General features: G+C 33.6%; 1 protein-coding gene across 1 annotated transcript in view; it reads right to left on the bottom strand.

The window, feature by feature from the left end:
• LOC145261018 (uncharacterized) overlaps positions 1–25,899 on the bottom strand; it is a 174,720-nt gene extending 148,821 nt beyond the window's left edge. The window contains exon 1 of the mRNA XM_080119144.1: positions 25,662–25,899. The gene's annotated coding sequence lies outside the window, so the exon portion shown is untranslated. The remainder of the gene's footprint in view (positions 1–25,661) is intronic.
• Between the last annotated feature and the right edge of the window lie 1,108 nt (positions 25,900–27,007).

The raw sequence follows: 27,007 nt of genomic DNA, 5'->3' as shown, positions 1-27,007 counted from the left end.
CTCCACCTTTCTAGTTTATCCAATCGAGAAATCGGCTGCAGATTGAAATGTGATGAGAAAATGGTACAAATGACTGTACAAAAGCACCAAAACACTGGCTGTGTTTGTGATGCCCCTAAATCTGGTCATCCTAGAGTTACTTCTTACAGGGACGATAATGTTATCAAGATCCACAGCCTCAGAAACAAATTTGAAACAGCTCCCCAAATCCAACAACAGTGTAATCTTGTTAAAAAGGGCTCTCTTTCTACAGTTAAGAACAGATTAAAGGAATTTAATTTGCAAGGTTGTGTTGCAAGATGCAAGCCAATGATTTCTGTAAGGAACAGAAAGCGCCATCTAGACTTTATCAGATGCAATGAAGATCATGACTCTTCATATTGGTCAAAAGTGATTTTTAGCAATGAAAGCAAGTTCAATAGGCTGGGCAGTGATGGTAGGCAGTACATCCATCGAAAGAAGGATGAAGAATTTAATCCTAGGTGCACAGTTTCAACGCTGCAAGGTGGTGGAGGTTCAGTTTCAGTGTGGGACATTATTAGTCTTAATGGTCCAGGGCCTTTAGCTCGCTTGCAAGGTTGAATTCGACCAAGTACATTAATATGTTGACTGAGCATTTTCTACCCTATTTTGGCAGGAATTTGGATGATAATCCCATCTTCATACAGGATATTGCTCCCATTCACACAGCTAGCAATGTCAAAAGGTTCCTTGAATTCCATGTTTGGATTGGCCTGTACAATCTCCAAACCTCAATCCTATTAAAAACATCAAATAACAGCTACGCAATGATAATTACATCAAATAACAGCTACGCAATGATAAAATTTTAAATCTGGAAGAACTTTGGACAAAAGTTAAAGAGAAGTGGGATGTCCATTTACCAAAGTATTGTTGCAGACTAATTCAAGGAATACCTAAAAGATTGCAGAACTAGTTCATTGTGTTCCTGTTGCATTTGTGTTGCATTATTGTTCTAAAGTTAGCTTTAAATAACAATTTTACATTGTGCAGAGTTTCTTTTTGCCTTCTCTATTTAAAGTTAATTTTTTTTAATTGACATGAACACTAAGATCCTTCGATTAAAAATCAAATATGAATTGGTAATTCACATACCCCAAGTGACAGAAACAAACAGCCCTGTCGTACCAGATCCTCAATTTGACCTTCGGACACAGCAACCCGGCGAGAACATCACTCCAGAAGAAGTACCTGAACCTCCTAAACCAATGTCAGCCAAGTCGGCACAGGCACTTGCGAGGCTATTCTCACATAATCAACCTGACCGTGAGGAGATCATTCTCCTCAGAGGCCGTTACTTCTACGTGATGGGGGAGGGAAGATGTAGAATCAAGAATGTGCTTACCTTCCCTCTCCACCATTATGGACCATTTAACTAATTTCAACATATTTATTCAGTAGCAATTAGTGGTATGCTAATTGCCATTGGACCAGCCTACAATTAGTCAGGGATGGTGGATTGTTCTATTTTGAGGCACCTGATTGGCTAAACATGCCAAGAGGGGCAGGTACCACTCTACAAATGCCAGCTGCTCTGGCATTCAGGGGTTTTACTGTTCTAGACTTCTGCCAGGAACTAAACTCTGTCAATTATCGCATCCATTCAGCACAACATCTTCATTGGATTAGCTGGCTCACCCTAGCAATATTCTACAGGTAAAATTATAGAGGAATAACAGGCGAATCAAAAGAGGTATAGGTTGTTTAAATAGTTACATTAAATTTAGTTTAAATTTGTGGTTTTGAAAAAAATGACAAGCACTGACTTTCTTTTTGGCGCCACTGTATATATATATATATATATATATATATATATATATATATATATATGCATAGCGTCTAAATGTGTTGTCCAAGTTAATCTTAAGCTTGGATATGACAGACATCATCACTATCTCTGGTAGGTTGTTCCACACAGCAGAAACATGAGACAAAAAATGCTGCCTTTTCTCTAATGAGACAAAAGTGCATATATTACTTCTCTTATTAGCTCTCATGAAGTCCATGGCTTGGTGCTGAGGTGCAAATCTCAAAAGGTATATTTCAATTTCCAATATGCCAAAATCGTTTCTCTTTGCATGCTCCGTTGCTCAAATGATGGATAATTACCTAAAGATTAGTTGCCACAATGCAACCAGCACTGCCTTGAACTGTTTGAACATCTGCAAGATGACCATGGCTTCTGGCAGCCTGTTCCATAGTACAGCAACCCAAATGAAAAAAAGAAAAAAAACTTTCTGATGATTAAACAAAACTTATCTCACGTACAGATTTTGAGTTTCCATAAAGCCCTGTTTGCAGAGCTGGTGTGAAGAAGAGGTCATGAAGCACAATGTAGTTGCCACGTAAAATCAGGAGATATTACTTTCTTGAAATTACACAGCCATATTTAACAATCTAACAATTAATTTAAATTTGTTTCAACTTTTAAATTTAAATGTAACATAAATATAAAAAAATGAACTAAAATTCTGCGACTTGTTTGTCATCTTGCTATGAATGTTTTAAATAATGGGTGGATTCGTTTGGTTGTTTTGTCTTAAGACATATCAACCCATTCCAGTTTATTTAATGCCAAATCTGATAATTTTGGTAAAATTTTTTATGCTTCAAGTTCTTTATATATTCAAATACACGGAGCATTCCAAAAGTAATGCCTCCTATTTTTGTATTCTACCTGAATGGATCAGAGGGCATTGCAAATTCCATTGCTATGTTGACTGAACATATGCATTCATGACCTGAAAGTTAAATCTCTCTGTTGCAGATATTGACGGCATGAGAAAGAAATCATTGTCATAGACGGGTGTTAGAAGCAGAGATGTGTCATTGAATTCCTGGCAAAATGCATTGAGAATGGTATTGACTATGTAGAAAAATAAATTCTGGAACACAAAAAGTTGCTTGTTTTAATCATACCATAAATGGTGAATAATAAAATGATGAGAAAAATGGAATGATGTAAATAATTGAGAGAGAAAAAGAGAGAGACGGAATGGAGGAAGAGAGAGGAGGAGAGGAGAGGAAAAGAAAGGAGGAGAGGAAAAGAGAACAGAAAGAAGAGAAAGAAGAAGGTAAGATCATACTCATCATCTGCATTGGCTTAACTTTGTTGAACAACTTTAAAAAATTGACTTCTAAAGTAATCTATCTCTGGCCAGGTCTTTACTTATCCCTCTTTCTTTCAGGTCCATTTTTATCACTTCCTCATGTTTATTTTGGCCGCACCTTACAAAAATGAACTTGCTACATCAACTGTTCTACATCTAACCCAAGCACTTTCATCCATTCTTTAAATAGGACCAAACCAACAAAGTCTCCTGTTCTGTCTACATTTCCCTATACTCTCCAGGTTTAATTTTTCTCTGGAGTCATCAGATCTAAACCTGTCTGTTAAGACATACATTACATATCCATTGTATCATTGTCATCATTTCTCTCTCTGCAACACATGTCCTCAACCCTCACTAGCTTGGTTTCATTTCCATACATCATCACACTGTGTATATACATGTTTGATAGACTCTTCATTGTTGATAGAGGTTGTTTAGTAAAGACTAGTTGGTAAAGAGGGTGAAAGAGAGAGAAAGAAGGGAAAGAGAGAGAAAGAAGAGGAAAGAAATGGGGGGAGGGAAAGAGGCAGAAAGAGAGGAGAAGGGGTAGAGGAGAAGGAAAGAGTAGGTAGAAGAGATAGAAAGAGGAAGAAAAGAGAGGGAGAGGAGAGAAAAGAAGAGGAAAGAGAGGGAGGGAGAGGAGAGAAAAGAAGAGGAAAGAGAGCAGGTCTATTATGACATGATAATGTACAGTAGAACCTCGGGATACAGCATTAAAAATTAGTAACAAAATACAGTACAGTATATAATAAACATGTATAATAATACTGTAAGGCGGGCAAACACTGTAACCAGGGGCTGAAAAAAAACATCGTATTCCACATTATAACCTGAAAAAACGTATCCAGGAGCCACCGTATCCCGGGGTTCTATTGTATTCTGAAATCCTTGACTGAAAATTAGACACATCAAAGAATGGATACTTTATCGATTTTGTTAAAGTTGTAAATTTTTGTTAATTATGTGAAACATGTAAAAAATATATTAAATATGAATGTTTTGTAAATAGTTCTACAATTTCTTCAAATTGAATACATGTTCCATAAAGTAGCAATAAATAAATGGACTTTGGAAATATCTAATTTACCTTCACAATTGGTTCACGGCATAATGTATAATCTACAAAGGTTTACCCAACAGATTATGATATATCTTGTACAGAACACCAGTGAAAATTGATTTAAAGAATTGATGTAGTTTGCTTTAAGCATTGTAGGTACTATATTTAAAAATTTATAGAAGGCTATCATATTATAAGAATATATCAACTGAAAGTGGAACATTGTGAATCTATCTTTGCTCTATCATTATTTTCATGGCAGGTGTTTGACTGAGCTTCAATCTATAGTTGCCTCTCCCTCTCTGTAAAACACTTATCTAGCTAAAACCACTGTAACAATTTCTGCTACTCTCTATTTGTACCTAAAACTAAATGAAAATTCCATGAGCACAGTTTCTTTTTTAGAACTGCCTGTCTGTTGAACCACAGCCACTGAGATATAAAAGAAGGCCAGTGTACATGAACACATGACGTCATTGCCAAAGCGACATGTAGGTAAAAGCTGCCTACAATTCGCTGTGTTCAACCATGTGGGCATGCTAACAGGCATAAAAAATATTTTTCGTTGTCTTAGAGAATGGCTGTGGTAATTTTGTGAGGGTAGTCCAAGCATGTATGTATTTTTTTAATCTTTAGGAGAAAAAAATAATTCTCCATTTGGATAATTATATAATTGCAATTATTATAATTGCACATTGGCAGGGATAATTTTAATATAACAAAATATAGCAGTAAGTTGTTTTTGAACTTTTCTATCGAAGAAAGTAGAATATATTATTTTATTTATTCAAACTGCAAAAATAACAATTTTGATATGAAAATACTTGTTCAGTCCATTCTTTTATTAATAAATAACATTTTTCATTGAGTATTTCCAAATATTTTTAAGTTAAAAGTATTTTTCACAACAGTTTTTTGCTGTTTTTTTTTTTTTTTTAAACTAAAACGATCGATGAATTTAATATTTTAGCACCGAGCGTAATTTATTTCTTTGAAATATATTTAAAACTGTTAAAGTTTTTTTGTTTGTTTTACAACACTTTAACTGTAAATAATTTACATAACTGAAATGAGAAATGAAATAGGAAATTCTCTATTCTCTCCCAAGACACACGAACACAAATTTATCTTAAAAATTCATTAACCAATCAGTTTTAATTAAAGTTTTGATATGAACTAAAAATAAAGAGTGCATTAAATTTTAGTTAACATATTTTCTTGTGTTTTATCTTATAAATAAATGTTGTTGTTGTTGTTGTTGTTATTAATAATAATATCAATATTATTTTGGTACTTTTGCAGTGTATACACCGTGCTGAAATAATAATTTTAGAAAGCCATTCTTAACACAGGGGGGTGTTCCTAACTATTCTGCACTTTCACCTAACAACTTGACAAAAACAAAAAGATACCATAAATTTAATTTAACTTGGAAATACTATCTAAAATATAGCACGGTGTGTACACTGCACAAGGACTATTATTATTATTATTATTATTATTATTATTATTATTATTATAACTATAACAATAAAAAAACTAATGTAGATGACATCGACTGACGCCAGACCAACTAGTTGTGAAGGGCCAGGGAGGATGGAAAGACCAAGGTGGGAAAGTACTAACCAGATCTCCACTGGAAGTGTGCAGTTCAAATCTGGTATCTGGGGAGGCATTTTGTCAACCAAACCCCAGAAAACACCAATGGCCGATGTCAACAAGAAATCAATGGCAAACGGCTGTTGTGATAATGTACAATCATCTGCACGAGTGGTCCAGAGGTGGAGAACACTAGAAATCTGGGGAAACTTGTTGTCACTCAGTCTCCAGGGAACACCACAGGTTACTGCCAGTGAGCGATCACTGATGATAGCCTGTGAGACAACTCCTAGTGAGTGAAATAATAATAATAATAATAATAATAATAATAATAATGATGATAATAATAATGTCCCCTCCCAAATTCACCACCACCCTGATTTAATATCATAGATGGGAAAAAATGGACATAGAAGAACAGAAAACCAAAACTTTAAATATAATTTCTGCATTAAGTAATAGTTATTTAAATGTTTCAACATATAATCTTGTGGGGAAAATCCAGCTCCCCAATAAGGGGCACTCTTGATAGGAACAAAAATTAAAATTGTCTCAGTTATGAAGGATTTCTCATCCACTGACCGAGGACAGAAAACATGAAGTGTAACATCAGGACAGATACTACACTGTGATCTTGTCCTAAAGGCCAATAATTGTTTGTGTTTAATATGTTTCTTTAATTGTTTGTTCCCTAAATTCCTAATTCAGTTTTATCAGTATTAGATTGTATATGATTGCTTTAAAAATACATAATTTTATATGGATAATTTTTATATTTTATATTAAATAAAGTTTAGTTTCATTATTGTGTTCTTTTGTTTTTAACATGTTTTAATGCTCTTTTTAAAAATGCCCTCATATAGTATCGACAGTGAATTTGACAAATTTTACTTATATTGCCTGCAGGCATTTTTCCGTTAACAGGCCTTCTATATCTCGGTGCCCGTGATTGAACACAATATTGCGGTCACTTTCAAGTCCAATGTGAACAAGTTCTGGTTGAGCCTCCTCTTAAATAATCAAATTCTCTCAAATTTCCACCACTACCTATTATCACAATGGTGTTTTTATCAACCACCTGGCACAAATTAATTCTTATTCTTGAGTGACCTTCAACTTTGATAAGTAGTGACTTTCCTCATTAAAAAAGACCCATGCTGCAGTGGTTAGAGTACTTGGAAAAAATCAATCGTAAAAGTGATATTCTCCTGAAGGTTGGAGATTTAATTTTCAGTGCGGGCAACCGAAAAATACAATTATTAATTACTTATGACCTCTATCCAATCATGGCTGAGGGAACAATGGCCTTGCTACTCCTGTAAAGTAAATAAAAGGTTCCATTCGAACTTCCATCCAGATTCCGGAGATCAACAAGATACATTTGAAGAAAGTCAGAGGTTACATCGACTGAAACATTGTGAAAATAGAATTCAAGATAAGAACAGTAGTCTGAAGAATGCAAATATGAATATCCAATCCTCATCTCAAAAATTCAGAAATGTAATATATAACATCCTTCTTATTTTTTTATTATAAATCTTACCTTCAGTGTAACTTATTTTCACTTTTACCTTTGTCTAGTTTAACTTTCAGTCCTCCTTCTATTCAATACATTTCTGCATTGTAATTGCCGGCTATAAATTATTTTTATATATTATTTTATTTATTCATTAAACTATAAATAAAGAACATTTTTTTTCCTCATAAAATTAGGCAGATCATTCTGAAAGCCTCATTTTTGTAGTAGAATTAACCACCGAAAAAATCAATTTTTTAAAGGCATCCAACAGAAGGAATTAAACTGAATATCATGATAACGACAAATATTATCTTAGCCCTTTTTTCTTTTCCTTCTTTATGCTCTCTTTTCTTTACATCATTCCATTTCTCTTACCATTTTATTATTCACCATTTATTTATATATTTTGTTGGCACTAGAAAAATATTATTCTGTGTGTAAGGGGGTGGGGTGGGGGTGTTCCAGCTAAGTCAAACTACATATACTATGTTTACAGGCCTTAAACTTTCTGCACCTTTAAAATCCTTATGTTGTATAAAATTTGCTAAAACCACACCTGATGCCCCCATCCATACACACGTATACATGTATATCAGCAAAAACTTGTCTTTCTACAACTACCATAAATAATTTTCCTTTCTTCCTATGTACCTAAATCTAAACCGAACTGCCAATGAGCAAAATTTCTTCTCAAGAACTATCTGTCTGTGGAACACAATACTACAGGACTGCTTCCTAGATGACTATAATATGATCGTTTTTAATTCCAATGCTAAAAAAATGCTTGTTAAGCTGTTCTTTTTGATAAGGTTTTGCCTAGATTTAACCATTGTTACCAATCCTCATGGTATAGTCTCACCATCCATCTGACACATTAGATCTTATCCTTGAGTGGCATTTAGGTCTTGATAAGTGGTGACTTATTAGTACATAAAAATGACTGACTCGTACATTATTAATTTCCCTAACAATGTATATTATATCTATGTATTACACATGCGCTTTTTATGAGTTGTAATACAGCAGAGCACTATATCAGTTACAGTATGATTTTGAAATAGTTATGGCAAAAAAAAATTTTTAATGAAAATTTTACCAGAATAAAGCCACTTGGCGTAAGAAGCTTAAAAAAAATATCACTTCAAGGTCAAAAACTAGACAGCGATAAGTGTTTTATGGATAACTTCTGACTTAGAAAACTGCAATCATTCTACCTTTGTCAGAAACATCGCTCATGGAATGTGAGGACTAAAAGGACAAAATAAGGGAAACAAGAATTACAAGTTATCGAAAATAAACCCAAGGTTCACTTTCTACTCTCTATAAAGTTAATTAATAAATGAATTTTAATATAGGGTATTTATTTTATTAAAATAAAAAAAATAAGCTACTTCAGGTGCGTTTTACCGAATCTGAGAATCTGTATAGAACCTCGAACAGAACATTTATTTAATTAGGAATAGTTTGCTTTTGTTTCATCATTAATCAGGGATTAAATGAGGAGTTTCATCCAAAATCCACTCAGACTTCTCAGATAAAATGCACCAGAAGAAGGTGGAGGTTACATCAATCAAAATGTTGTGAGAATATTATAATAAGTTAGAAAAGCATTTCATCTAAGGCATGAAAATTGTTAAACAAAATGTTTTTACTATAGGCTTTAAAAATAAAGGTACAAGATTCAATTTGAAATTTATTTATCTTCAAAGTGCACTTTTATAAATTTTACAAAGTAAGGTATAAAAATTTAATTTAAATTGAATAAAAAAATTATCTTGGATTTATTTTATGTAATGTACATTCTATTGCACATAAAAAAAATCATTGAAAATTTTATATCTATATCATTAATTGTTAGATGAAAGATAATGTTTTTAAATTGCAACAAAATGTACATTTTGACTTTGAGATGAGAATTGCTAATTTGTATTATTTTTATAATTCAAACTACAGTTCTCATCTAAGGTGTCATTCTCACAAAATTTCGGCTGATGTAATCTCCGACCTTTTTCAGGTGTATCTTGTTGAACTCAAGAATATTTCTGTTGAACTCTAAAATCTGCATGGAATTTTTAACAGAATTTTTTATTTAATCCATGAGGATAGCATGTTCTCATTCCGTCAATCATGAATGGATTTTCAATTGTTTACTTAGTATCGCCCATACTGAAGATTGAATTTTCAACCTCCAAAAGAGTGTCATTTAGAATTGAACTTTTATTTAGTACTTTATCCATTATGTTCAAGTTGGACAAGATACACCTAAAGAAAGTCGGAGGTTACATCAGCCAAAACATTGTGAGAATAACACTTAAGATGAGACCAGTAGTACGAATAATCCAAATATTACGTACTCAACTTTTGTTTTTATACAATGCAATTGCAAAGCATAACTCTGTGGAAAAATATCAAACTCAAAGATAGTCATGTTTGCAGATGAAGAACTAGATCCCTTTCCCTCTTGAACAAAGTGAAAGGGTCCCTAACTTAATGGATCTTGGACTATCCTACCAAGCTCCAGTCCCTATTATATCACCACAATGTTGCATCCTTGTGCTTTTTACAAGTACTTCCACTGAATATGCTTTGATGAAATTACTTTGTATTTGTACTCCCTCAACAAAAATACCTCTGACCCATATGATGAGCAACTAAATCCTACCCCTATAGGTTCCTAGATGTCGGTAAACTTTCTACTTTAACAGCTTTTTTCCTTGAACTGCTTGCCTTTGGAATTCTCTCCCCGTTTTCTCTGATCATACCAACATGCAAAAATTCAAACATCTTGCTGCCCAACTCCCCATTTAGGTTGTTCCCTTATACATCAATCCCCTATCCCAGTAGTTCCTTACATCTCAGTGGCAATATGACTTGTTTGAAGTGAATAAAAGTAAAAAAAAAATAATAAATCAGCTTAGCTGTTGTAGTGCCCACACATGTATTGCTAAGAGATGGAGGTTGGCATGGGTTAGTGAGGATGGAGTAGGGTAAGATTCTTGTTTACCATTTGTCTTAGATTCCAGGGTGAAATAAAAATATGGCAGCCCACTTCCTGGCAGTTGTGTAGATGAAGGGGTTGGTACTTTTTATTTAGGTCTTCATGCACAGTAATATATGAGGAAGAAGAGGCAGAACGAAGCTGAATAAGAAGTTAAAAATAGAAATTCATGTTGTTGTCAGAAAAAATTCTTTGATATGGATTTCCCAAGTTATTGAAATTTGAAACTGCAGTCTTTATTGTGATTTAATAGCTAAACAATTTGACAAATGCTATGTATATCATCCAGGTTTGTTTGTTTTTTTGTTAAATGCAATGTAAACAATAGTTTACAAGAAATTTTCAATGGTTATATTATTCAGAGATTAATCAAAACGGCAAACTTTTGCACATGCAATGAGCTTGATATTCTTTCAACTAGAGCTATATAACAATAATAAATGTAGCATCATTTAACTGCAGTTTCATGGTATTGTTTCTATTATTCAGGGCTTAGAGAAACATGAATCAACTTAAAACTACCATTCGCACATAAAGTATTATTGTTACATCTGGGATGGTATACAGACCACTAGTTTCTCTCTCTTTCTTGGACAGGGTCCAAAAAAGAGTCTCTAGATCCTGCACTAGTAACCAAGCTCTAATCTCTGTCCCCTTTAAAAAAAATGAAGATGAGTTTCTAGATTAGTAGATATAGAAACATTGAGGTAGTAGGGTTTGTCCACATGGGAAAGCCAAGGAAAAAACATAAGAATGATAAGGATGGAGAAAAAGGATTAAAGATGCTGCCAGAAATAGAAGTTTCTAAAAGTTGTCCAACACATGCCAGCATGTAAAATCGACATTAAACCAAATATGATGATGAGGTGTGGGTAGATTGTTTTTGTTCCATTAGCTATGACCAGAGAGAAGAATTATTTTTTTTTTATTATTCCAGTTATTATCACTTGTAGTAAGGAGTGAACTTTCAACCTATAAAAAAACTGTCATTTAGAACTAATTTTTAATTAACACTTTTAACTGCTAATGAGAATAGTAGTCTAAATAATTCAAATTATTAATCTTCTCAAAAATTTTGTATTTTAAATATGTTCAGATATCATGCACTGGATAAAGTGGGTGAAATAACTGAATGTATACTAAATATAATTAGATCCTTCTTAAACAATAGGACCATCCTAGTTGTCATTGATGGACATACATCCAAGCAGCATAACATTAATGTTGGAGTGCTTCAGTGGTTGACTATTATAATTCCTGATATTTATTAATGACCTCCCTGATAATATTATGTCCGAGATGGGTATATTTGCTGATGATACAACACCATATAACATGCACAGCTGTTGGAAAACTGCTTCTGTAGTACCAGTATTCAAGAATTCTGGCGAAAGAACTGACCCATTAAATTATCGCCCTATTAGCCTCCTCCCACTTTTTGCCAAAATATTTGAGACCTTAATTAACCATGCTCTAGTCCAGCACCTTACAGATGCTAAACTTCTGACCGACCGTCAATATGGATTTAGACAAGCCCGTTCCACGGCAGACATCCTCACTGTAATCTCTGAACGCATATACCATTCACTGGACAAAGCGGGAGAGGGAAGAGCGGTAGCTCTAGATATATCTAAGGCTTTTGACAGGGTATGGCATGAGGGTCTCCTCAGGAAGATTAGATCTTACGGTATCACTGGTAGAATACTTAACGTAATTAAATCCTTCTTAGATAAGAGAAAAATCCAGGTTGTCCTCGACGGTCGTACATCTAAACAATATGATATAAATGCGGGAGTGCCCCAAGGATCTATCCTGGGACCTCTGCTGTTCCTGATATTCATAAATGACCTCCCCGACAAGATTGCCTCTGAGATGGGGATATATGCTGATGACACCACACTCTATAGCAGGCACGACAGGAAAACAAACGAACATATATCTAAAGTAATGGCAGAAACACTAGAGGATGACCTCCAATCAGTAGTGGAATGGGGACAAAAATGGATGGTAACGTTCAATGCTACCAAGACAAAACTGGTTTCATTCAATAATTACAAGAAACCTTCTCTACCACCTATAGCAATGGCCAACGACTCTTTATCTGAGAGTACGTCTCTCAAGCTCCTTGGCCTAACGTTCACTGGAAACATGAGTTGGAACAGTTACATCGAGGGCATTGCCAGGGCCGCTGCAAGGAAGGTGGGCTCTCTCTACCGTGCTAGAAAACTTTTAACACCCGAAAGTATCCTGTACCTCTATAAGGCCACTATTCGCCCATGTATGGAGTATTGCTGTCATATTTGGGCCGGTGCATCGGCTACTAGTCTCTCGCTCCTTGACAGGGTTCAAAAGAGAGTCGCAAATCTGATAGGCCCTAAACTGGCATCAAAACTTCAGCCTCTGTCCCATCGTCGAAACGTTGCATCCCTCTGCCTGTTCTACAAGTACTATAATGGTGAATGCTCTGAAGAACTGCAAGCACTTGTGCCCCCACGACGTGAACACCCTCGACAGACCCGACAAGCTGCAAAATCCCACCCCCACACTGTAGAGATCCCTAGATGTAAAAGATCCTTCTACTCCAGTAGTTTCTTCCCCAGAACTGCTAGACTTTGGAATTCCATTCCGGGTCACTGCTTCCCCAACTGTACTGACATGCATAAGTTCAAGTGCAACGTGAACCAACATCTCGCTGCCCTAATCCCTACATAGTACCCCAGTAGATGTTTCCCCTGATAGTAGCCCCCTACACCAAAGTGGCAATGTGCCTTGTTTGGGGTGAAAATGTAATAAAAAAAAAATAAAATAAAAAAAAGGCCTTGTTAGGGGTGAACGTGAATTAAAAAAAAAAAAAAAAAAAAAAAGATATGGATAGCAGACTGTTGAATATTGTACAAGCCTATTTGGCATAATGGTTAGAGTATCCAGTAGTATTTATTTTCATTTCTTTTATTATCTGAAATAATAATAATAATAATAATCAGAAAAATATTTTTTTAAAAATGAATAAAACAAATTCTAGTGTAATGGGGGCGGGGGGGAAAGTATGTGCCAATTATGCCTGCTAAATCTTTCTAAAAGAATACATAAATAAATAAAAATGAAAAATAATAAACCAGAAAAGATATGAAGAATTGTCTGCCATAAGAAAAATAGAAAACTAGTGAAATGAAAAGCTTTGATTGTGAGAATTCAAAATGATCAACCTACGTGGCTATTAAGGGTGTGGTATCTTGTCTAAGTTTATGATAGAAAGTACAATTGTTAAGAATCAACAGCAGCAGAAGTTATCACTTACCCACTCCCTCCACGCCCACTTCAAGAAAATAGGGCAAATGCTTTGAGTACATACATTTGCAACCAATTACAGGACAAGCAGGCGTACACTTATCACAAAAATAGACACAAAATGTAAACAAATAACAAATCAAACTACTGTTCTCATCTTGGTTATTATACTCACAACGTTTCGAACAATATAACCTACACCCTTCTTTATGTGTTTCGTCAGACTTTGGAATCTATACTAAATTTCAAACAACCCTTTATTTAATCTACAACTAAGTAGAAGTCTTAAGTAATAAACGCATGACACGATGGATAAAAGTGTTAAGTTATAATCACTTCTCAGTTATCACTGAGAACTGATTATAACAACACTTTTATCCATTTTAGTCTTCTGGAGATGGAAGGTTCAATCCTCAGTATGGGTGATACTAAGAACATAATTAAGAACTGCCTGATTATGGCTGATGAAACAAGAGCAATCTATAAATTAAATAAAGGATTCCATTCTAAAGTTCATAATTCTAAAATCTGAGAACATACACATGAAGAAGGTTGCAGGTAATATCAGTGGAGACATCATGAGAATAACATCCTAGGTAAGAACCATAATCCAAATAATCCAAATTTATTAATCCTTATCTAAAAAGTTTTAAAACTTGAGAATTTTAATACTGAACTCCGGATCTTGTACAGATTTTCTAACTGAACTATTTATTTGATCCATTGGACAGATGGCATAATCGTAAATCTAAACGAATGAATAAAGCTTTTTTCCCAGAACTGCCCACTTGTGGAACACTGTTTCGTTGGCCTGCTTCCCGATTGAATACGAACTGGTAACCTTAAAATCCAAAGTAAACAAGTTCTTGTTGAGCCATCCCATAAATAATCAAATTCTACCCAATTTACACCATTAGCGATTGCTATATTACCTACTTACATTCATTAAACCTTATCCTTGAGTGGCCTTAGAGTGTTGATATGAAGTGACTCCCAAGGAGAAAAAAAAACTGACAGTTTTCTAGAGATTGAAGGTTCAATCCTTACTACAGGCAATAATAACTAAGAATAACACAAATTAACATTTCTTCTATAGTTGATGGAAAGAGAGCGGTCTACTCTTGTGACAGGTACACTTTCAAACAATATGGTGAGGTTATGTTCAAAGTAGAATTTATAATAGATTTTCTTATATCTCCTTCGGTTTAGCAGGATGCGCTTATTTATGGGTGGGTGATTGCAAGTGGTGCACTGAAGTGCAGCTTCTGCTGTGATTACATGTGTATGAATTCAATTTCTGTTTAACACAATTCTCTCACTTTAAAGTCAGACCTACCCTAGAATTTATAATTTTTTTCTATTTTTGTAAGGTGGTAAATTCAGAAACTCTGCAGGGGATGAAATACTTACTTTTCCTACAATATAAAACCAGCAGTGATGAGATACTGCCAATTAGGGTATCTGTGTTGAATATCTATTGTTAAACAAGGGTTGCGCAATCCCAAACTACATATGAAATGGCATTACTCGAGTCTAGTGGCAATGTCCAAAATAACTGAAAAAACATGCCAGCATAAACAGAGAACTCTCCCACATACAACACCTGGTATTCTCAAATAGTTACCTATTTAGTACTGACCATACTCAATGTCACTTAACTTCCATAAACTAACAGGAACAGCTATATCAATGTGCTTATGTTGTAAATGTGTAATATTTTTGTTAATGGGATGCCTTCAGCAATCTACTTATGTTATGTTTGACTCCAACGTCGTGTAAGCAATATTTTTGCGCAAGGATTCTCTAAGACATACTGTGTTTTAAGGGTTATGCAGGAGTAAAAAGCTTAAGAAATGCTGAGTTGGTGGATGCATGATATCTAGTGAAAGTAAAATTCTTTTGGAAGTTACTAGGCTGAAAACCATCCTCTCTAGCCAGACTACAATCAGAATAAAGAATGTCAAACGCATGTTTAATCTGGCATCATAGACTGTAGGCAGATGTGGAGAAGACTGGTCATACATGTATTACATATTAGGAACCCTACATAAATAGCAATTAAGTTAGTGTTGATTTTGACAAGAGTCCCACTGAATGCATGTTAATAACCCAAATCTGTTAAACAGAATCATTTCCTGGATTGAATCAAGAATGGCTGATATGTAAGGTCAACGCTAAATGGCATAGATAAACCAAAGATAACGAATGACGTCATGTTTTTTTTTTAGCACAGAGAAAATAAAAGTTTTCAAATCAGTAAATCTGTGGAAGCACATATTAGAAACACTGCGAGTAATGTTGCAAAAAAAACTTTGATAATCACTAATTGTGAAATGTTACTTTGATATTACTGCCCATATGTCACTTATTTCAGTTAATTAAATAATTAGTTAAAAGAACATTAGTCTCTCTCCCCTGAGTCAATTCTCTCAAAAGTAAAACCTTTAAGAAAGCTCTCAACAAACATCATCTTATGTCTTTCCTACATGAAAAGAAGCTTATTCTAACTACTAGACAAAACTACAACAATGAAAAGAAGCAGAAAAGCAAATAAAAGAAGCAACGATAAAAGAAGTGAGAATAAAAGAGACATGTGCATAAACATCTCACATATATATAAAGAACCTTTTATTATTGAAAATGTAACACATGGGCAATTGAAGAAGCTTGCTCAGGTTCAGGATGATTGGAAAACTTTGATTTGTGGATAAGCCCAAAGTTGGGTGACAGGACTTTACAATGATGTTACTAAGATCAACAAAAACATAAGTCAATCGTGAGATTGCAGACTTCGATCTGACAACATAAGAATGGCCAAAATCTTCTCTGGACCTTACTTCTTCATACTGCGTGAAGTATGCAGTGGTCAGAAATAAAATAAACTTATTTTCTTTCATGAATGAATGTCTCTGCTAAGCAAATTTGAACACATACTGACCAATCAGCTTGCAGGGCATCTGTTTCCTAAGGAACTTTTTTAACTCCTTTGAGAAACACAATCAGTCAGCAGAGAAAACCTTGGAAAGGTTAAACAAAGATCTCTTCTCTCTCTCTCGCCTGTGTCTGTCGACTGGACTCACCATCACTGACAATCTTCGATTAAAGATAACTGCTGGCTGACCTTCGACAACTGAAAGAATGTTCAACTTTTCATTTTTCTCACTTCGACACCATCAAACTGTCTGCTACTAAAACAAATCCTTTTGTTGTTGTCTTAATAAAAGAGGTTTTGTTTTTCCTTATGCGTTACATTTTTGTTTACTATTAATATTTAGAGGTGCATCTTGCATCCCTAAAAGTATTCCTGAAATTATGAAAATGTTGATGACTCAAAAACTATTGGATCAGGCTGAAACTTTTTGCATAGTGGCTATTATCAAAGACTATCAGATCTGTGCATCAAATTTCAAAAAATTGGAAATTGAATGCCAAAATGTCAACCATGGCCGAATATTTCAAGATCAACGTGAAATTCATATAAAATACAGGGTTTCATTGGTTACTATGTGGGTCAAGTAGTAAGTCTCTTCAATGAACAGATCTAAAATTCATATTATTTGAGTTCTTCAAATTATTTTTCTCATCAACATTTCGGTCAATGTAACCTTTAACTTTATCAAGGTGTATTTTGGCGAATTCAAGAATCTTTCTGTATGAACCGGTGATATAATGAAGTACTTGGTAAAATTCAGTTGTAAGTTACACTCTTCTGGAAGGTGAAGGTTCAATCTTCAGTGTGGGCAACACTCAAAATATAATTACAGATTACTTAAGACTTCTATCCAGTTATTGTTGACGGAATGAGAGCATGCTACTCCATGTGAATTAAATAAAAGGTTCTGTTTGAAATCCTGTACAGATTCTAAAGTCTGACTGAAAGATTCCAGACTTTTACATGATACACTGCAAGAACATCAGAGGTTAGATGGACTAAATGTTGTGAAAATAAGATGAAAAACAGTAATCGAAATATGAATTATCAATCCTCATCTAAAAATCCAGAAACATAAGATCCAAAGTTATCGCCAAAAGTGACTTACAAATTTTTTGTAACCATAACCTAGTTATTAAAAAATTAAATCAGTTCTTTGCAAGATCATGACTGGTATTTTAACAAAGTTTGTTGACAATTGGTCATGTGATATGGATACTAGGCTATACACAAACAAAATAGTGACATCAAATGTAATAAGGATGAAAGTAGGTTGGTTATTACTCAGTATCAGAGACTAGACTGGTTTAAAACACTAAATAGGTAATTCTCTTCCATTTCAACTTACGATTTTTTATAAAACTTAGATATAAACAAAATAACCTTTTCTCTTTATAAATGTACAATTCTTTCTTTTGTGTCATTTTTTTCCAGGTTAGTTCAAGATAATACATCATTCAAATTATTCAAGCTTATTGATTTATTTTTATGGGGAGCCAAAACCTTTGAAAATAATTTGTTTGAACAGAAAAGAAGATAAAAACATTTGTTTTTCTTTTCTCAGAGTCTTCACTTAGTAGTGTAAGGGGGGTCAGTCAGAGGAGTGCTAACAGAGGTTGAGGGATATATATATATATATAAATATATATATATACATACAGTCCTGGTGAAACCACTTAAGAAAATACACGTTTACACATATTATCAAACTTTTAATCAAACAAATGATTGAAACCATTGCCAAAAGGGAAAATATGATGGAAAAAAAAATGAAATCTGCTTCATTCGAAACCTTAACCCTAATCTAATAATTATTTTTTAAAAAAACAAACATTTTCACCTGGTCAAAATGATAAGACCACTGATAATTTATCTAACAAAAGGCAATTATAAATTACTAAAAAGGGTCTCAGTATTTAGTATAGCTTCCATTATTACGAATTACTTCAAAAATTCTCTTCGGCATGCTTGCAACTAAGTTTTTTATCAGTTGCGAAAGAATTTTATCCCATGTACTGAAAACTGAATCAGAAAGTTCCTTTATCGAATCAGACTGGGTTCCATCCTTGAACACTTCTTTTGCCATCCATCCCCAAAGATTTTGAATGGGATTGAGGTCTGGAGAACATGCTGGATGATCTAACCATTCTATATTATTTAAAAGAAAAGTATTCTCGTGCTTGTCGAGAAGTGTGTATCGCAATTTCTTCCACACAGACGTGGACCTTCAGTCCTGATAGAAGCATTTTCAAGCATTGAAATGTACTTCAATGATGTTTGCCGCCCTTTCACTACTTGCAACTTTAGGGTCCCAGCTGACGAGAAAGCACCTCAGATCATTAAAGACTATGCCAAGTTGAAAAAGTCTCTTTGGGCAAATTTTTATCATGCCAATAGTGTTGAAATCCATCTGGACCATCTAGATTAAACTTTTTCTCATCAGAGAAAATGATATTTTCTCACTTCTCTTCATCCCAAGTCTGGTATTTGGCGGCATATTTAAGTCGGTTAGTTTTGTGCTGTTCAAGAAGACGTGGTTTCTGCAGTCGCTTTAAATGATTGAACCCCTTCATTTTCAGATGCCTTCTGATGGTTTTAGGACTACATTCTGCTGCTGTTTGGCTTTTCAATCGACTTGAGCTCATACTGGAGTTTTTTTTTTTAACTTCTGATACGGCAATCCAGTGATGGGGTTATTTTTTGGAGTCGACCTGGACTCATTTTGTGCCCATATTGATCTGGATTTCTTAAAAAAATTTGTGATGACCGCTTTGCTACGATTCACTTCGTTTGCAATGGGTCTATGGGAGAGTCCACCCCTATTAAGCTCAAAGATCCTTCCTCTCTCAAACTCTGATAATGGTTTCCCTTTTGCCATTTATAATTTAGTAAGATGTTTTTTTATCCACTAACAAGTTGCTTTTAGTAACATAGAAAGCTTTTCATATTCATTTTTTCAAAACTAGCCGATTTTATTAAAGTGGTCTTATCATTTTGACCAGGTGAAAATGTTTGTTTTTTTTTTTAAAATAATTATTAGATCAGGGTTAAGGTTTCGAATGAGGTAGATTTCATTTTTTTCCATCATATTTTCCCTTTTGGTAATGGTTTCAACCATTTGTTTGATTAAAAATTCGATAATATGTGTAAATGCATACTTTCTTAAGTGGTCATGATTTTGACCAGGACTATATATATATATATATATATATATATATATATAGAAATTTATTGGGAACACACATCCCATATCTCCAGACAAATTGTAAACAATCAATTTTTTTATTTAGCAAATAATAATTGATTTTTTTTTTTTCGTATTGGATTATTCAGACTACTGTTCTCATTTTAAATGTTATTCCCACAATGTGTCGGTCAATGTGACCTCCAACCTTCTTTATGTTTATCTTGCCCATACCAATTAGATATTGTTTTTCTTCTAAAAAAAATACCAACTCATTTCATCACTAACATATAACTTCTCTAAGATGATAGAGATAAATGGAGGTTTTCTTTTAGTAATCCTAAAACTTGACTTATACATTATAAAACAAAATTTGCTTTTAACTTTACAGAAAATATTTTTCTCAATAAACCAATTTTGTCATCAACTCCTCCAATGACTTCATCCACAAATCTTCCAATTGTGATATGACAAATTTCAAATCAAAATATAAGCAAAAACCCAGAACTCCATCTTTTAATGTAGATACTTTTTATCAGGTCCCTCTTTTCAGCATTAAGGATAAACACTCCAAACTTCTAGAACTTAAAAGCCACCTTCATGGGAAATCAATTTCCATTAATGTTTTGCTCATCCCACCCATTGTTTCCAGTTCTCTTGTCGATCTAATCATAACAGAGCCAGTTAATGAAAAATATCTATCGATAAGATTTAATAATTTCTTATCTAGTTTAGTTTTCAACCAACTAAATCATTTTTCCATTTCTTTTATGTTGGATATCTTGTTCTATTTAACTTCACTTTTGAAATACACATTATTTTGTAGACATTACTTAAGTTCTTAAATACTTTTTCAATAGTAAAGTTATTCCTATTCAATAGAACTGGGAATATGTTTCATAATGGATGGAGTATTGTTGGATTTTAGTGTATTTGTATTGTATTGGCATTATCTTTTAAATATGGTGCATATGTATTTTTATCCAAGTTGAAAGTCATATCAAAGAAGTGTGTTATTTTTATGTACTCTGATTCTTAGGCCTAAATTTTTTACACATTTTTTGTTATAGCTTTTCAACTTTGATTTTGTTTGAGTTCCTTTTATATGTAATGTATCATCTCTATATTGGCAAATATCACTATTTTTTAAAGTATACAGTAAAATAAAGCATACAGAATATATATGTATGATGCCACTGCAGAATGAAATACCCTTATTTTAAATAAATATACAGATACATAAATAACAGATTAAATTACACTAGTTTTTCTCACACTAAAACTAGAGATGAAAATGATAAAACAAACTAAAAAAAAACAGCAAATGAAAATTAATTTCTGATCGGGACCATGAAGATTGAAAGTGCTCAAGATAAGGCAAAAGCATGCCTTCAAAATGCCTGGAAATGGTCCATTGCATTCAACTGACTCTGATCTTAATGTCAATAAATGCTGCCATATTGCAGTGGGTTCTCCTTTGGACTCTGCTTTTACTTTCAGCAATGACAAGACAAAAGATCTAGCCATCTAAACATTGCATTCAGGCTGCTAACAAAGCAAAGAAAATTCTATTGCTCATATGATGTTCTTTCTGCAAATTCACTTTCGAAGGATTTCTCTCTCTTTATGTCTCCCTCAACAGACCACTGTTAGAATATAGTTTCCCGGCCTCTTATCTATGTCTAATATGTAATATCCAGCATCTGAAGAGAGTTCAAAGACTGGCTATTTAAATGGTACAGGGTCTATCAGATTCACCTAATGAAAACTGACTCAAAAAGCTTAACCTTTTCTCCCTTGAGTGCCAATGATTATGTGGTGATTTCATTTTGGTCTACAATCTCATCAATGGAGATCATGATATACTTCAGGACCTATTTATTCCTACACCAGAAAGAGGTTTAGGTGGACACTACCAGAAACTATTTCACCGCTGATTTTGATTGAATTGAAATAGGGCAACTTTCTTAATCAGAATTTCTGAACCTTGGAATAGACTTCAAAATGAAGTTATAAATGCACCAACAACACAATTCAAGGTGAATTTGGACAGGTGCTGGGTTACTGTATCCTTTTCTGTATAAATTTCTACCACCATGGAAAGTGAGGAATGATTGTTTTGATTTTTGCCAAATTGAATTGAAAAACAACTTTCAAAACCAGATGTCCTCAATATAAAAACTGTCAGAAATATGAAAGATAGCTTACAGAGTTGAGAAAACAAGTTTTTAAACTAGAAACAGAAGACAACTCAATAGTCTTGAATCAAAGTTTCCTCTATAATGATTTGTTGCCAAAAGAAGGTTAAATCAACCGAAACGTTGTGAAAATAATATTCCAGATGAGAACAGTAATCTGAATAATCAAAATAAAAATTTAATCTTATTTAATAATGATGTGCATAGGCACATACATATATAAAAATATAAAAAAAACAGTAAGAAATAAGTCATACACTATGATTGCAATTCCTCCAACTACGTACCTAAAAAAAATGGCACTATTAAACCTGACATAATGATATGGGACAAGATGGAGAAAGAAGCAAGATAGTGTCTCCTTTGATGCGGGGTTAAACAGAGCTGAGAGAGAAAAGATAACAAAATACCAAGATATTACATACAACATGAAAAGCAACTGGAATCTTAATTTTAGTAATTACAGGAGCAACCGGATTCATGAAAAAAAAATTCAAAAACTACCTGCAAATATACTCAGTGAATCAAGTGCAAGAGAAATACAAACAATTGCACTTAAAAAGACGATTAGAATCTTAAAAAGCCCTCTTGGTTGGAATGTATGAGATAGTGAGTGAATGTCTGGTATCCAGTAGGATGCTTCACCCCCAGCTAGAACAAAATAAGAAAATTGATAAAAAGAAGCAAGTCTGATTTAAACAAAATCTTTTGCTTATTAAACCTACAGCTTTTGGCTAGGAGCAACGTGTAGTACGTATTCTGATACTGCACACTTCATCTTTCCTGTCCTCAATCATTGATGGAAAAATCCTTCTTGACTGAGGCATGTTTTTTTTATCCCAATCCATAGTGCCCATTTTTAGGTAACTGAATTTTCCCCACATTAAAACTGACTTTGTGTCTAACTTTGTTCTCATGAGGGTGCAAGTAATAAGGACTTCCAGGTAGATAGTTATAAAATTGTTACCATACTTGGAATTGGTGAATTGTTCTCAAACCTAAAATGCACAAGTTCCCATTTTTTTTTTTTGCCAGCCTATTTCTAAACTTTTTAGTAAATGAGAATATAATGGAAATCAAATTTGGATCACAAATTTCATCAAGCCATCAAAATATTTTTTCTTTTTTAGGTTGAATTGCCAAAACTTTTAAGACATGCTCATACACATTGCTTTTAAATTTAAAAAAAAATTGTATTATTTGACCTACTATATAACTTTTGTCTGTTTTTAATATATATATATACACACACACACACACACACGCACACACACGGTGTTTCCAATTAGTTTCCAGACTTTTTTTGTAGAGGTATTTAAAATTGTCCCAAATCTAAAAAATTCAGTATTTTATTGCTATACATCTTATGAGACGACTGACCAATTGTTATGATTTCAGGTTCAAATGAACAGCTATAGCAGGAATTGGAATACACCTTACTAAAGCCTGATTGTCACAGATGGTGAATTTCAAAAATGCAATCTGAACATAAGGACACTTTAGAAGAACGATATGCAATAAAATTCTGTTTAAACTTAGAAAAAATGCCACAGAAACCTATGGAATGCTTCAGACTGCTTTTGGACCATCTTGCATGAATTGAGGATCAGTTTTTGAGGAGATTACTTCGAAGAGAACTAAACTTTGATGTGTGTACTATCAATAAAAGTGCCTATACGAAAAAAGTCTGTAAATTTATTGAAAGAACTTTATGTATATATAAGAGGAAAAGATGTTGATCATAGAAAAAATATATATTTATGCTTATAGATTTATTGATCAAATTGTAATCAAGGAATATAATACAATGTGCGGGGATTATGAAAGTTCTTTATGCTAGACATTTCGAAGCCTAACACTTTTCATCACATGGAGGGATGTGTTCGGTAACAAGATATGAATGAGACATCTAGCAATAGGTATAGTTAGGGTTTTTGTATAGGAGTGTATATTGGAGGGGAGACAGAGGGTCATCCATGGGATTATTACATAAGCGGTAATTCCTGTTTTGGCCTATGTAACATCAACCGTTCTTCTTGTGTATCTTGTCGAATATTAGTGCAACTTGTACGAAATTTCAAAGGAATCCATAGGGATACCTTTCTCTCATTCTACCAGGTTTGATTGAGTAGAAGTTTTAAGTAACTTCTAATTTTACTCTTAGTATTGCCTGTGGATTGAAACTTCAACCTCAAGAAGACCATCATTTAGAACTGACAAGCTGGCCACCCAGTGTTGCTTGGTCGTACAATACGTTTAAACGTAAATTTAAAATATTTTATTAAAATATTTTAATTTATGCAGATTGCGTATGTATTATTATAGAATCAATCTTCCATTGATTATTATTATGAGGAATAATTTGTCTGGTGGACTAATTCGCAAAAAAAAAAAAAATAATTATAACGTTTTCATCAAATTTCATTTGTGTTTGTTTACAATATCACATCAGTTGATATTTGGGTTGGACGATGAATGCCCTAGAAAAGCAACTTTTGATTAATGTTTAGTTTTAAAATATGCAAACTAAGAAATGATTTGCTGTGATTTTAAGTGGTATCTCTTCTTTTATCGTAAATTGAACTCATTAATAAGAAAAAATTAAAATAAAATGGTTAGGTACACCCGGGTTTGAATAGGGAATCATTCAATCTGTAGTCGAATGCTATCACTGAGCATAATGACAATAAATCTGGGGTTTTTTTTTAAGAAGAAATGATTTGCTGAGATATTATTATTTCCCTCGGGTGATGTAAAGTAAAATATTCCCTTGTAAAAATTCTTCTTTTTTTTTATCTATGAGAGAGAAAGACTATTTTTAAGATTGGATTTTTTCAATACTTATCGGATGAATTTCTGTACAAAACATATTTAAGAACACTGCCAGACATATAATAATAGTGCAGACTGCAGATCACTCTCTGCACTAGCACCTAAAAGTTCAACAATTCTTTATTATTTTTTTTTAATCGTATTTCCAAGTTTAATTAAAGTTTTATGATATATATTTTATTCAATTGTAAGGTTGAAGTATAGAATAGGTATAAAACACCCTCCCCTCCCCGTGTTAAGAATGGCTTTTTAAATAATATCGTTATTATTTACGTCCGGATCACTCTCTGCACTAGTACCAACTTTTATAAACAAGATCACAAAAGGGCTAGCTAAGAACGAATGATAACTTAAGTTCATAATTTTCTAGTTAAAGGACTTTTAAGTAGAAAAGTGTGATCCTGGGTTTAATTATTTCTTGTTTAGACTTTTTCTAAACTTGTTTACAAATGAAAGTTTTAATGATTAAACACGAATGCAATCACACTTCGATCATAGATCGCATCATCAGGATATTAAATGATTTTCTTTGGCGTTTAAAGTGTTGAAACTTTTAAGACAATACCATACACATTGTTATTAAATGAGATTTAATTTTAAATTACTCTGATTTCTAAGCATTAACCATAAAATAAACCACAAAGCTTTTTTAAAGACATTTTTCTACGCTTATTTTTAAACCATTATTTTTTTTTAAATGGCAAAACTTTTCAAGAATGCCGATCTACTGAGAAATAAATAAAGTACCATAAATAATTATAAATGAAACACGATTGATATAACTTTGCAGTTTAATCACGAGTTAAAATGCTGAATGAAAAAACATTTTATATACGATTATTGCTTGTAAAATGCAAGAAAAAAAAATATCGCCATCGACGAACGAATGAAAAAACGAGAAAGAGAGATAGACTTACCGATCATTTGGCAAATTTTGTTATGGCCGGCTTCTCGAGTCAATTCAATGTCTATTTATCCCCAAATGATCTTAAATAATAACCTGAGAATGTAAGTAAACCGTTGTACGATCCATGGCTCTGGTAAATAAGCAAAAATGTCAGAAAAATTCGCCGCAAACGAACGTGAGCGTCAAAGCTAAACAGCTGTCATTATGGTAGTCGTGGTGGAATGAAAACACGACTGCATGGGAAAATCTCGTCACAAATCTCGTTCACTCTCAGCTGGTTGGCAAAAAAAAGTTTGCTTTTTATCCGACTTCATATCGCAACGATAACAATTTCTATTTCTCTTTTTTTTTCACCTCAAACAAGGAATATTGCCACTTACACATAAGTACCTACTGTAATAAGGAGCCAGATTTATAGAGCCATTCTAAATAGGGAGTTCAGCAGCAAGATGTTTGTTCACATTACATTTAAAATTCTGCATTTTGATAAATTCGAATTAAAAAAAGCAGGAGGGAATTCTAAAGGTAAGTGGTTAGAGGGAAGAGGTTATTAGAGTAGAATATTTTCCAGCATATAGGGGTCCTCTATGATGAATGTGTGGGATTTTACTGCTAGTCGGGTTGGTCGTGGGTATTTACAGGGGAGAAATCCTTTTCTCTTCCCTGCAACCTCTTTCTCACAGAAGAGATGTTGTGAGTTTGTCTCTGCTTTATCGTTATTTTCATGGCAAGTGCTAGGCTGAGCTCCATTCTATGGTCCCCCCCCTCGCCAAACTTTCACAAAGAAACACCCGTCTAGCAGAAAACACTATCACTAATTTCCCCCACTCTTTATCTGTGCCTAAACCGAAACGTAGATTCCATGAACAAAGCTTCTTTCTTAGAACTGCACGCCTATGGAATTGTCTTCCGTTTTTCTGCTTTCTAGCTGACTACAATATGGTTTGTCTTCAAGTCTAACATAAACAAGTTTTTGATGAGCCGTTCCATATAAGTTAACAAATTTACCAAATCTCCATTACTAACGGTTACCATATTGTCCAATTTTTACTGTACACTCTTTAACCCTTATCCTCGAGTGGCCTTTTGGCCTTGATAAGTGGTGATGCCTATGTAAAAAAAAAAAAAAAAGTGTCCACAAGAGAGAGAGACATTAGTAGTTGGTGCACCAAATATGACATGCATGGGTGAATAGTTGCTTTTTAGAGATATAGGATCCTGGCAGATGTGAGAAGTTTTCTAGCTGGGCAAAGGGAGCCCACATTCTTTGCAACAAACTTGACAGTATCTTTTATATATTTATTTCAATTCATGATACCTGTGAATACTAGGCAGAGTGGTTTTAATATTGGACTC

The sequence above is a fragment of the Euprymna scolopes genome, chromosome 37, assembly GCF_053919585.1.
Source record: "Euprymna scolopes isolate OS-2025 chromosome 37, ASM5391958v1, whole genome shotgun sequence".
NCBI classification, from domain to species: domain Eukaryota; kingdom Metazoa; phylum Mollusca; class Cephalopoda; order Sepiida; family Sepiolidae; genus Euprymna; species Euprymna scolopes.
The sequence above is the reverse complement of the archived record's forward strand: the minus strand, read 5'-3'. Positions and strand labels throughout refer to the sequence as shown.